At 42.4% G+C, this 12717-nt stretch overlaps 1 protein-coding gene across 3 annotated transcripts in view; it reads left to right on the forward strand.

The window, feature by feature from the left end:
- Positions 1 to 442: 442 nt before the first annotated feature.
- klhl8 (kelch-like family member 8) overlaps positions 443 to 12717 on the forward strand; it is a 64869-nt gene continuing 52594 nt past the window's right edge. The window contains exons 1-2 of one of the 3 annotated variants that reach the window (XM_038791724.1): positions 443 to 658; positions 8176 to 8270. The gene's annotated coding sequence lies outside the window, so the exon portion shown is untranslated. Of the gene's footprint in view, positions 659 to 1035; positions 1228 to 8175; positions 8271 to 12717 lie in introns of those variants that run through there. The other 2 variants (XM_038791723.1, XM_038791725.1) reach the window with 2 other exon arrangements.

The raw sequence follows: 12717 nt of genomic DNA on the forward strand, positions 1-12717 counted from the left end.
ATTGCGTACTCTAAATTTCTAAAAAAAGAATAAAAAACTTGTTTGTTAAGCATTTTAAGGTTGTGTATTTTGTTATATTACAACTGGAAACGTTTGTTCTCACATTTGCACAAGGCTGCATTTGCTGCTAAACCGCTAAAAAAAATAATTTATTTATATCCTTGACGTCTTCAAGTGAGTGGATAATGTTCTACCAGATGGGCTCTTACTCTTATTTGAGTATTTTTTTAAAATATAGGAATCCCGCTTCTCAAAGGTATGTAGATGGTATCACCATGTAGGTTGAAAGTTACAACCTCGCCACAGATGAAACCTTAGGCCAGCCAGTGTCTCTCGCGGTTGCGACGAGGCGAATTTACGACGCACTCGTCCCCTAGTGTGTTTTTTAAAATTGTGCACTCGGTGCTTTGCGGCAGCTTTTTGTTTGTTGTTGTTGCTGCTGCGGAGGTCGGCAGCGCGCTCGCGCTCCGCCTCAGAACCTGGCCCGGGAAGGGTAACAGCAGCAACTGCCGCCGCCGCCGGACACCCGGAACATCAGCAGCGGCCGCAGAGGGGCAGGGGGGACGCCGGCAGCCGGGGCCGCCCGGAAGTGGGAGTGGGGTGCGGTCTCCCTCTCAGCCATGGATGCACGACGCTCCCGCCCACGCAGCAGGAAAAGGTATGTCCGACTGGGAAAAGAACCATTTGGCCCAGCTGACTAGTTGAACTGAGTTGATTTGATATAAAAGAAACCATTGCGCGCTCTCATGTTGTGTATACATTTAACTGAAATATTTAACCTGACATAATAATAATTTGGGGGGGGTTTGAGAATCTGACACGACGAAGTTCCCCGGCTTTTGCCCTCAGGCACTGGGGTGGGTCGCTTTTATTTTCGTTTTAATATAATTCGGCCGCTTGTATTTCTTTTCTGGTGCGTCGTTACAAACAATTGTTTCCCTCTCCCGGCTTCTTCCTGGAGGGTGGGGAATATTTCTCTCCCAGTGGCTGAGCTGCCCGTTGTTTGTCCCGGTCCCACTCCGACGCCAGACTTCTGGCTGGGATTGGGATGACAGAACTCTCCCCGCTCGCTTCTTTCCAGCCACGGAGTAACCAGATAACCTACTCTTTGTACTTTTCTTTTTTTATTTCAAACTTTTACTTTACCGCTACGTTTGTTGTTTGGACGGCTGCAAGTCCCACTTCGGGTGGCTTGCCCTCCCCCGGATCACCCGGAATCGACAGAGGGTAAACAACTGGTTGTAGGGTTTCCTCCGAGAACACTTACTTGTGCTGCTCTGGAAAACCAGCAATATGTTTAAAAAAAGAAAAATTGTTTTTGTGGAAAAAAACGGATCCAGCTAGCCTCGCTGAAAGTACCTTTGTAAAGATCAAGGGACACAGAGCAAATACAGTAAATGGGAATTGAGGTACAGGTACAAATGAAATGACAATCGTTTATTGTCACAAGTAGGCTTCAAATGAAGTTACTGTGGAAAAACCCCTAGTCGCCACATTCCGGCGTCTGTTCGGGGAGGCTGGGACGGGAATTGAACCGTGCTGCTGGCCTGCCTTGGTCTGCTTTCAAAGGCAGCTCTTGTAGATTTAGGAACTCAGAAGCACAGGAGATTTAATCTCAGTTTTAATGAATTGCTTCAAAGGACCCTAGGCTAGAATAGCATAGGTTGTGCAGGGAAGGACATTCCTCTGGGAAATGCCTTTTGTGATGAATATTTAGTTCATGCTAATGCTTTAGATTTAATGTTTAGTTCTGGAAAGATTAGTGTTTCAGTATAGAAAGTGGGATAAATGCAAACTAAAGCAACTTGGAGTAATGTACTTACAAGGTTGTAAAACAGCAGGTGGGTTGACATAGCGGGAGACTTAGGGCTGTGTTTTGCGAGGGGGGGGGTGAACTGGGTGCTGTGGCTTCAGCAGTCCTGGCAGTGCCAAGAGCTCAGTACCAGGGCCATAACCAGTCCCAAGAAGATGGCCTCTGAGTGAGTTCAGCCCAGGATATTTGGGGGGGGGGGGGGGGGGCGTGAGAGTGTTCCTCAACTGGGTAAGAAGAAAGAAGGGTGTTCTATTTGGAGAGCAGCTGGGTAGGAAGGGAGGCTGTTCTATCTTTGGGAGTGGATATGCGCTGAGGGCAGTGTACCCCCCTCCCCATGCTTTAAAAAATTTTTTAAGGCTGCTCACAGCAACTGCATTATGGCGCAGTGTACTATCAGGGTCAAATTGCTTGTTAATAAGCTCCATTTCTGTGCCTGTGCACCGAGCATGCTATGGGGGTGAACTCTAAGGTGGGAAGGTGGTAAACTGGACACCTGCCCTATTTTGTGTGCCACCTTGCTGAAAATGTGCCTGATGGGGACATGGAAAATCTAGCCCATGATGCTGGCAAAGGAGTGGTGTACAGAGATGTTTTGTTTTGGGAGTTGGAGGTACGTTAGTTTAAAAGCATTTGTGAACCTTGAAAGGCCATGTCATCATGGAAATGGGCTTCAGGTTTTCTGGTTTCAATTTATCTTTGTTTTCTGGGGGAGTGAGTGTTCTGCAGCATGAAGGTGGGAGGCTGGATACTAAAAATGAAATGAAAATCGCTTATTGTCACAAGTAGGCTTCAATGAAGTTACTGTGAAAAGCCCCTAGTCGCCACATTCCGGCGCCTGTTCGGGGAGGCTGTTACGGGAATCGAACTGTGCTACTGGCCTGGTTGGTCTGTTTTCAAAGCCAGCGATTTAGCCCTGTGCTAAACAGCCTCTTGTAAAGGTGCTGTATTGGCAGGCATCAGGCAGTTAGGACTCCAAAGTCCTGGGGAGCTGAGAAGGTGGCGGGAGGATGCTGGTGCTGGAGGCAGTTGGGTTCGGGAGAAAACCTGTAGCCATTTATAGCTCTCCAACTGGAAGACTAGATCTGAGAGAAACTTGAGGCAGTGCCTGCTTAGTGAAGTTCGCGGTCTGTGAAAGAGTTGGAAGTGTGCCAGTAATTAGAGGCTGCAGTGCAGCTTTGTGAATCCTGCGAAACGCAGTCCCGGGAGAAGAGATGAGCAGTCATTGACGCAGTATGAGTTGGAGCGGCTTAATTCAGAGGCTAGATATTCACAAGTGAAGAGTGGAAATTTGCTGTGAGGGAGACAGCTTTAATGATATTTTGAGACTGAATGGTCCCTGACATCTATATTATTGTGACAAGTAGTCTTACATTAACACTGAAATGAAGTTCCTGTGGAAAATCTCCTAGTTGCCACATCCAGTGCCTGTTCAGGTACACTGAGGGAGAATTCAGAATGTCCAATTCACCTAACAAGCATGTCTTGTGGGAGTAAACCGAGCACCCAGAGGTAACCCACGCAGATAGAATGTGGAGATTGCGTACAGACAATGACCCAAGCAGGAATTGAACCCGGGTCGCTGGCATTGCGAAGCAACAGTGCTAACCACTGTGATACTGTGCCGCTGGGTGGGTTGTTGAGAAATCTGTGGGATCTCTCGATTGCATCTGCCATTTAAATGTGCAGTGTGGTATTTATGACCACAGTTTTCCTGTTAATTCATATTTACTGTATTAATTCTGAATGTGAAGAATATAAAATAGATGTGTTTATTTTTCTGACTTAGTATAGTAACGTTTATTTTGGAATGGAATCTTGTTGCTTTATTCTCCTAGTGAGTAATTGGGTTTTCAAACTTCGACCACAGTTACTGGTCCCGAACCAGATGGTAATATTTGTCATCTTGCCTTTAATAACAATTTAGCTATCAGAGCATTAAACGCATTTGGGCCTTTTTACAGCAGTATAAATAACTAAGAATTGTATATAAATAAATGTAAATGTCACCACAGTCCCAGAGGGCCATAGATTGCTCTCACCTTAGAGAGCTGACTGATGATGATTTAAACTGAGGATAACCACACCTCAGGCGAGGGACAAGTTTGAGAAGCTGGGGCCTTCATGAATAGCCTCAGCTGGTACGGGGATTGAATCTGAGCTGTTGACTTCGCTCAGCATCACGAACCAGCTGTCCAGCCAAATAAGCTAACCGACCCTGTACAGAGTAGGACAAGGTACAAAGTTTCGATCTAAAAAAGAATGCGGGGAAATTTCTGGAAGTGCAATCTGGACGATGTTGACACTGTAGGCCAGGTTCGGACTTTGTAGATGTCAGCGTATAAGAACAACCTGCATTGATATTGTGCCTCAAATATGTGTGTCCCAAAACACTTCATAGGTGTAATCAATAAATGGATGCCAAACCAAAGGAGGAGAAAATCTCAGATATGTTTTAAGGAGAGTCTTGAAGGGGGAGGGAAATGTTCCAGAACGTGGATTTTGATACAGAGTATAGTTGCAATTGGAGTTCACAACAGGCAAGAGGAACAGTGTTTAAGGAATTTGTATTGGATAGCCTGGAGGAGGTTACCAAGAAAGAGAGTAATAAGTCATTAGAGGATTTTAACACGATAAGAAATTTAATTTTGAGTAATTGAGGACATTGAGGTGGGGATGTGATGAATGAACAGGCCATGGTGCTGCTTAGCATGCAGATAGTGGAGTTTTGAGTGAGCTGGAGTTCATGGAGGGAGGAGAGACTGGGGGGCCAGCCAGGAAAAGATTGGAATGGTTGGGTGTGGATGGACCGAGGTCTTGCTGGTTGTGGACAACGTTAGAATGGTGGGTGTAGGCATTATAGTTTCAGCATTATTTAATGTTAAACAGTGTAATTTGTCAACAACAAATTTGGGATTTTCTTGTGAATTTCAATGTTTCCTCCCTACCACTTCCTGAGTTAGATTTTAAAGTGGGCTTCTCCACTGGGACATGATTGAAGTTTATAGCAGGAGGCACGGCCGGAGTGGTGTTTACTTATGATATTTGGGAGTTCCGTTCATAAGTTCTGTATCTGGCACTTGGGTGGCTGCTTGCTGATAAAATGGTGCAGTAGTATTGGAGGGATATTTAAAAGGGATGTAGAGATTCCATAAACACTAACAGATGTCTGGTGTTGGAAAATTGACTATTCATTGTCTTTGTCACATCCTTACAGTTTGCAATGTCTAAGATGTCTTTTAAAATAATCTCCCTTTCAGGTCCTGATCATATCGAAAATGTATTTTCTTTTATATACTAAACTCTAATGTGCTTTGCCAATTAACCAGTGTGTCAATTAAACAAGTTTAAAACACCCTTGAGATGCCTTCATTTTCTCTCTTAACTGCAGAATCGTGCTCCATTTTGTATTGCAATCCAACAGCTCCTGATCCATCTATCATTATGTATATACAGAATAGCCTTTTTTGATTTCAACATGTTGGCTGTGTGAAACTTTAGTATTTGTACCAAAAAGTGGTGCCATGCATTCAACAATTCAGTACCAGCTACTCAAACTGACATTGAGTTCTCTCTGAGCTGCTGTTCCAGTACTGTTGAAAAATAAGACTCCGACATAGCAACAATTTGCACAGTGCCTTTAATATGACAAAATGTCACAAGGTAACTTCACAGAAACGTTATAGAGCAAAACTTGATAACAAACCACATTAAGAGATTTTGGGGGGAGAAGACCAAAGTTAGGTCAAAGTGGTAGGGTAAGGAATGCCTTGAAGGAGAAAAGAGAGACGGAACTCTAGGGAGGGTATTCTAGGATTTTGCTGTTGAAGGCATGACTGCCAATAGTGGGGGCATTAAAATTAGATTTAAATACAAGGGCAGCAGGGTAGCATGGTGGTTAGCATAAATGCTTCACAGCTCCAGGGTCCCAGGTTCGATTCCCGGCTGGGTCACTGTCTGTGTGGAGTCTGTACGTCCTCCCCCTGTGTGCGTGGGTTTCCTCCGGGTGCTCCGGTTTCCTCCCACAGTCCAAAGATGTGCGGGTTAGGTGGATTGGCCATGCTAAATTGCCTGTAGTGTCTTAATAAAAGTAAGGTTAAGGGGGGGGGGGTTGTTGGGTTACGGGTATAGGGTGGATACGTGGGTTTGAGTAGGGTGATCATGGCTCGGCACAACATTGAGGGCCGAAGGGCCTGTTCTGTGCTGTACTGTTCTATGTTCTATAATGGTAATTTTAAAATAGAGGTATTGTTTCACGAGGAGCCAACGTGCGTCAGCTCAGAAATTCCCTCTTTATTCCTTTCTCATTAAAACCTACATAATGGGGACTTGGTGCAAGTAAGGATAAGGGGAGCAAAGATTAGATGACCATTAGTTTATAAAGGATAGAAAATGGAAGGCCTTCCAGGAAATCACTGGAATTGTCAAGTCTAGAGGCAAGAAAGTTTTGGATGCGGGTTTCAGCAACAGATGAGCTGAGGCATCTCCTTCATTGGCAGCGGTATAAAATATAAAAGTAAGAATACAAGGTTGGAATTACATAAAACACCGGTAAGGCAACAACTGAGTGTTGTATGGGTTCTGGTCACCACATTACAGGAAGGATGTAATTGTTCTGGAGAGTGTGTAGAGAAGGTTCACCAGAATGTTGCTGGGGCTGGGTGCAGGAAGGTGGGATTAGACAGGTCGCCTGGGTATTCTTGGGCTGGAACAGACGAGATGGACTGAATGGCCTCCTGTGCTGTAACTTTTCTATAGTTTGTGGCAGAGGAGGATGCTTTCAATTTTATGGAGTTGGGAATAAGTGAGTTAAGTGGTGTGGATGGTCAAATATAACACTCTTTGAAAACAGTCTGTTTCAGCATAAGAAATTTGCTAGTGAGAGGGATTGAGTCAGTCGCTAAGAAACAGATTTTGTAATAGAGACCAAAGCTGATGACTTCAGTCTGTCCAGTATTTACTTTATAATGGCCACGTGAGAAGGGGTAAGATATGATTGCCATATGTTACCACTCTCTAAGTCTAATCATAACAGGTTTTCAGGAGGATAAAATAATGATAAAGGAATTTGTTCAATGTCTTTGCTTAACCTTTTACGTACTGATGGAAAAGAAAGGAGTCTGTTCGGCTTTCCTGAGTTTAAAACAAAAAGGGGGTTAGTTTTTATTAAGTTCCAAACCCACCCGGGTAAAAGTATTTAAAAAGGTAATTCTGTGTAAGGTAATTCTCGACCATTCGCAACCCACATCCACACACATATGTAATTTTCAAGTTGTACTGTAGGTACTTGCTTTCTTAATCAAATTAAAGTTCAATGCAAAAAGGTTAAAAAAATGGAAGAGTTCAGTGTTTGGGTCCTTGTCTAATGAGGAGGTTTCCCTCACTTTTTTTTAGATTTCCAGAGTTGAATTCAAGCCCATATAAAACTGCAATTGCTAGAGACAATTCTTTTTAAAAACATAATCTCTCTTTTCCAAAATATCGATGATTTTTGCACCTGAGGTTCCTTTCAATGGAAATTCGCCATCTTTGAGCTGAATTTTTAGCTGAGATCAGGCCTTGACTTTATGGGCACTAGAAAATAGTCAGCTTTTCCTGACTATTGTGTTTAGCAGCTGTATTAGCTTTCAAATGGTTACTTCAATCACATAACTTCTCTCGCTCTATAATAATTTCAGAAGGAGTTTGCTTATCTGGATGCTTGAAGCATTTGTTGCTTTTGTTTCAGGCCAGTTGAATGAGTAGATTCTGTAATGTCCCAGCCATTAACCCCCTGAATGAGTGTAGGAAGATATATCTCCATGTAACCATTGTTCCAGCTGTCTGCTGGAGAGACGGTCTTCTCGAAATGCAAATGTTATATCTAGTGCATTTCACCATAGCCTTTTTGAAATGGTTCTCGACTTCCATGGTTGTGAAATTTGATGAGGGTGTCAGAATTGTAATTCACATTGAAAATTTCCAGAAGTTGGTCAATTGTTTGCAATACCAGTTATCAGGTGACTTGTAGCCGCCTTCTTTAGTCAGTGTCTGTTGTCTTTAAAAGGTCCTTTTAAAACAATTCAATATATTTTTCGTCACTCTGAAATTACTGATTGGTATCACTCATGCACAAGACTTAGCAATGTGACTAATTGGGGGAAACATTTTGTGCATCCAGAACTGGATGTTGGACCAGCTTTTTGCTAAATTATGGACAATATAGGAGTCAAAAGAGATGGTGATGAATTAGAGCTGGTGTCATCAGCATACATATGGAAACTGACACTGTTTTCAGATTATGTTGTTGAGGTCAACTACATAAAGTTGAGATCAAGGGCAGTCAATAACTTTCATTATCTATTTATAGTTTCTTTCATCCACAGTCCTCTCATTTTCCACTTTGGTTCATAAAAGGATAAACATGTCCAGTAAGTTGTTGCGAACCAAATGACGAACTTCATTCATAGTTAATGTCAAGGTTAGTGAATCATTGGATTGTCTATCTCTCCTATCAAGAAGCCACTTCATTTGTTTCTGTCATTGGCTTAGTGGGAAATGTCTAATCTAGGCACTTCAGTTAATTAGCAAATTATATTTGTACAGCTATCTTTTAAAAAGAACACAGCGCTGACACAGCTTAACATATTTACACTATTAGACTGAACTGCACTCTGTCCTTGTTGCCTTCCCCTACTTCTTCCCTTGGATCGTTTCAATCAAAACAGAACTTCAGGATTGGGCAGCATGGTAGCACAATGGTTAGCACAGTTGCTTCACACTTCCAGGGTCCCAGGTTCGATTCCCAGTTTGGGTCACTGTGTCGGAGTCTGCACATTCTCCCTGTGTCGCTGTGGGTTTCCTCCGGGTGCTCCAATTTCCTCCCACAAGCTCCAAAAGACGTGCTGTTAGGTAACTTGGATATTCTGAATTATCCCTCCGTGCACCTGAACAGGTGCCGGAATGTGGCGACTAGGGGCTTTTCACAGTAACTTCATTGCAGTGTTAATGTAAGCCTATTTGTGACACTGAAGATTATTATAAAAAAATAAGTACCTGGTAACCCCAACTAACTTCAATCTCAAGAATTTTCAGTTCTGAGAGAGGGCTATACCCAAAATATTAACCTGTCTTTTTTTCCAGACAGGTAACAAATACATAAATGTTTATCACCTAATGCAAATTAAAACATTGTCTTAACAGACTTTCTAAAAATGCTTCAACCTTGCATTTGCAGAATATTTCTTCAAGGTCTTGCTTGGGAAATATTTATTTATTTAAAAATTAATTTAGAGTGCCCAATTCATTTATTCTAATTAAGGGGCAATTTAGCATGGCCAATCCACCTACCCTGCACATCTTTTGGGTTGTGGGGGGGGGGGGCGAAACACACGCAAACACAGGGAGAATGTGCAAACTCCACACGGACAGTGACCCAGAGACGGGATTAAACCTGGGACCTCGGCGCCGTGAGGGCTAACCAACTGTGCTACCATGCTGCCTTATTAAACTGGCAGAACGTTTTATAAATTTCCATCTGGATCTGTGCAAGTTGAGAAATATAGTTTATAGTTCTAAATAATGAGAGCTGTTTATGCTATAAACAGAATTAAATCCAGTGGGAAATGGAAACACTCAGAATGGTCATACTTAAACAAGGAACCCCGGCTCTTCCAGGTTAGGTTTTCTTTGGACAAGTGAGGATAAGAAATTAACTTTGCGGAATTTTGAAAATTGTGATGGTGCACATTACTTTTTTTTAAAGCCAGTGAGCCTGACAACAGTGCACGCTGGCTACATTTCTTTCTAACGTTAGAATAAATCTTTGCAGTATACAGTAGCGGGTCTTGAATTTTGAAGTGACTATTTAAAGTTCTTTTGCTCATTGAAGCCACTGCAATTGTTTGCTGCTGATGCAATGAGAAGTTACCAGCGTTCAATTGATTTCCAGGAGTGACTCTGATCACAGCAGGTACAATTGAATGCATCAGCTGTTGGGAATTTAATTAGCTGTTTGAAATACAAACGTACTCCTTTTTGGTATATAACCTACATATTTTCCTTACAGAAGTAATGGGATTTCAATCTGAAACATAAAAATTTGCAGACTTTTGTGCAAAAGCAGAAAAGAACTGGGGAGTAACTATTTGTCAGTACTACAATAAAAGCAAAATATTGTGGAAGCTGGATATCTGAAATTAAAAACAAAGATCTGGAAATACTCAGACCTGGCAGCATCTGTGGAGAGTGTTAACACATTGAGTTGAATATGACTCCTCTTCAGAACTAGAACATAGAACATAGAACAGCACAGAACAGGCCCTTCGGCCCTCAATGTTGTGCCGAGCCATGATCACCCTACTCAAACCCACGTATCCACCCTATACCCGTAACCCAACAACCCCCCCCTTAACCTTACTTTTATTAGGACACTACGGGTAATTTAGCATGGCCAATCCACCTAACCCGCACATCTTTGGACTGTGGGAGGAAACCGGAGCACCCGGAGGAAACCCACGCACACACGGGGAGGACGTGCAGACTCCACACAGACAGTGACCCAGCTGGGAATCGAACCTGGGACCCTGGAGCTGTGAAGCATTTATGCTAACCACCATGCTACCCTGCTGCCCTGAAGGAATCTGAAGGAATGATGTGGAGATGCCGGCGTTGGACTGGGGTGAGCACAGTAAGAAGTCTTACAACACCAGGTTAAAGTCCAACAGGTTTGTTTCAAACACGAGCTTTCGGAGCACTGCTCCTTCCTCAGGCTCCTTCATTCACGTGAGGAAGGAGCAGTGCTCCGAAAGCTCGTGTTTAAAACAAACCTGTTGGACTTTAACCTGGTGTTGTAAGACTTCTTACTGAACTGAAGGAAGGAAGAGATGTGATGGGGATTGTTCCATTTGAAGCAGGACGGGGGAATGGGGTGGGGGAGAACAAAGGGGGAGGTCTGGCAAAGGGTAGAGAGTGAGGGAAATTAAATCGCCAAAGATGTCATGAAACTAAAGGGAAAAGGAACAGTAATGGTTGTAGTAAAGAAAGCATTTGTCCATTTGAAAGAATAAAATGAAAATCTTTTAACTGCGATCAAATCACCTGCATCTCAAAAGTACCTTGCAGTCAATGAAGCATTTTGAAGTTTAATTACTGTTGTAATAGGAAATGGGCAGCAAGTTTGGGCACAGCCAACTCTCATGAAAAGGTATATGATAATGGCCAGATAGACTATTTTTTGTGATGTTTACGAGGAATAAATATTGGCCAGTATTCCGGGAGTAGCTCCCCTATTCTTCTCCAAAATTGTGCCATGGGATCTTTGCATCCAACCAAAAAAAGCTGACCGGGTCTTGGCCTAACATCTGATCTGCATCTCCAACAGTGCAGCATACTCACTTGTCATGAGAATGTCGCTTTAAGAAATGTTTGGCTGCTCATATTACTGTAGTGATGTCAGATGTGGGTGGAGCTGGGCTGTCTGTCAGCTTTTTACTTTTGTTTTGGGCTGTTTGCTGCAGGGTGTGTTTTAGTTTTGTTTTCAGTGTTGGAGCTGAAGCCAGACAGAGCAGGTGTACTATTGATCTCTGCCATGAAAAGACTATCTCTTGATTATTTGGTGAATTCAGAATTATAGATGTTCTCAGTAGTGAATGTAAACCTAATGTGCTTCTGTTTAAAAAGTGTTTCTTCTGTCTTCTGGATGTTTGGGACGTTATTAAGGATTACTTAGTGTTGTATTCTTTGGGGGCTATATTTGAATTGATAGTTGTTAAGATGTTCACTGTATGTTTTAAAAAGGTTAACTTGAGTTCATAAAGTAAACATTGTTTTTCTTTAAAAAATACTTTTCCATTTCTGCTGTACCACACCTGGAGAGTGGGCCGTGTGCTCCCATAACTACGATCTATTAAAAGTTGTGGGTCAGGTGAACTCCATGATACACTTTGGGGTTCTCTAAATCCTGGCCCATAACACACTATTGCACTGGAGTGTCAACTTTCATTTTTGCGCCCAAGTCCTAGAGTGGTATATGAACTTGGAACATTGTGACTCGAGGTGAGAATGTTATCAGCTGAGCCAAGGCTCACCTACAGGAGAATTGATTTGATGTGAGTCATTTTAGGGGGGAAAAAACATGTTTCCATTTTCATAAAGACCTTTTGCCTGCCACTTTTTCTGTACAGATCAATTTTGTGTTGATTTTATCATTTTAATTAGTGTGACTCAGTAATAGTTTATAATGTATATTGGTACATGAAAAGTGCTGAGATTTGCATCCTATATAGTAGTATGTTTTCTTAACTGAATGTTATGATTCTTTGCATTTTAGTAGATTTAATCTATGTAAAATGCACATGGTAATCATGCATTTTCAAAAATATAGTGCAAAATGGTTTTGGGACACGATTGGTTGCTGTTTATTTTATTTTTGTAGTCAAAGTGGAACTATTTAGGTAACACATAGTTCAACTCTTGAAGATTCAAGTACACGAGGGCAGCACAGTGACAGTGGGTTAGTGCTGCAGCCTTATGGCGCCGAGGTCCCAGGTTCGATGCCGGCTCTGGGTCACTGTCTGTGTGGAGTTTGCACATTCTCCCTGTGTTTGCGTGGCTAAGATGTGCAGGGGAGGTGGATTGGCCACGCTAAATTGCCCCTTAATTGGAAAAAATGAATAAATAAGATTCAAGTACAGAAAGGAATCGTTGCATTTATGTCAGTGTTTGCTCTCCAAGTGGGACCATTTATTGGGATTTGCTTTTCTTTGCCTTCCTCAATATACTTCATTTTATATTCTTGTAGTTGTAGTCATGAAAAAAGCCTTAAAACTAGGCATTTTCTTTTTGCTGGAACAGCAAGTTAGGGGGAAATGCTTTCCAGTACTTGCAATGATAAACAGTTGAAGGCTGTTTCTGCTGCTTGGATGTGA

This window comes from Scyliorhinus canicula, chromosome 3 (genome assembly GCF_902713615.1).
Source record: "Scyliorhinus canicula chromosome 3, sScyCan1.1, whole genome shotgun sequence".
In the NCBI taxonomy this organism is placed as follows: domain Eukaryota; kingdom Metazoa; phylum Chordata; class Chondrichthyes; order Carcharhiniformes; family Scyliorhinidae; genus Scyliorhinus; species Scyliorhinus canicula.